This window comes from Penaeus monodon, chromosome 22 (assembly GCF_015228065.2).
Source record: "Penaeus monodon isolate SGIC_2016 chromosome 22, NSTDA_Pmon_1, whole genome shotgun sequence".
In the NCBI taxonomy this organism is placed as follows: Eukaryota; Metazoa; Arthropoda; class Malacostraca; order Decapoda; family Penaeidae; genus Penaeus; species Penaeus monodon.
Window position 1 is genome coordinate 28,219,850 of NC_051407.1, and position 306 is coordinate 28,220,155.

The 306-nt window shown below is 35.9% G+C and overlaps 1 protein-coding gene across 1 annotated transcript in view; it reads left to right on the top strand.

Moving 5' to 3' along the window:
• LOC119587080 (kinesin-II 95 kDa subunit-like) overlaps window positions 1-306 on the top strand; it is a gene marked incomplete in the record, with an annotated part of 26,489 nt that overhangs the window by 23,036 nt on the left and 3,147 nt on the right.

Below are 306 nucleotides of genomic sequence, written 5' to 3' on the forward strand. Positions count from 1 at the left end.
CTTGTCATATTGCTTCATATGTTTCAGACATCACTTGCCTTAACATAAAGTCTTTTTAAAATGTGCTTATCTTTGAAAAATTAAGTGGCAGAATCATGAGGTCCAACATCTAGGATTTTTTTTCTGAAGCTGATTCAACAATTCATTGCCATTGGGTTAATGATCATTGTCAACTATATCTTGATAATTGCCATCAGAACCAAAACTTAACCGTTGGCATACTGCTACCTCGGTATTGCTTCACAAGAGTAGGGTTACTAACTGAAGTGAAGAAAAAGGCTGCAGGCCCAGTAATTTCTTTGGTTA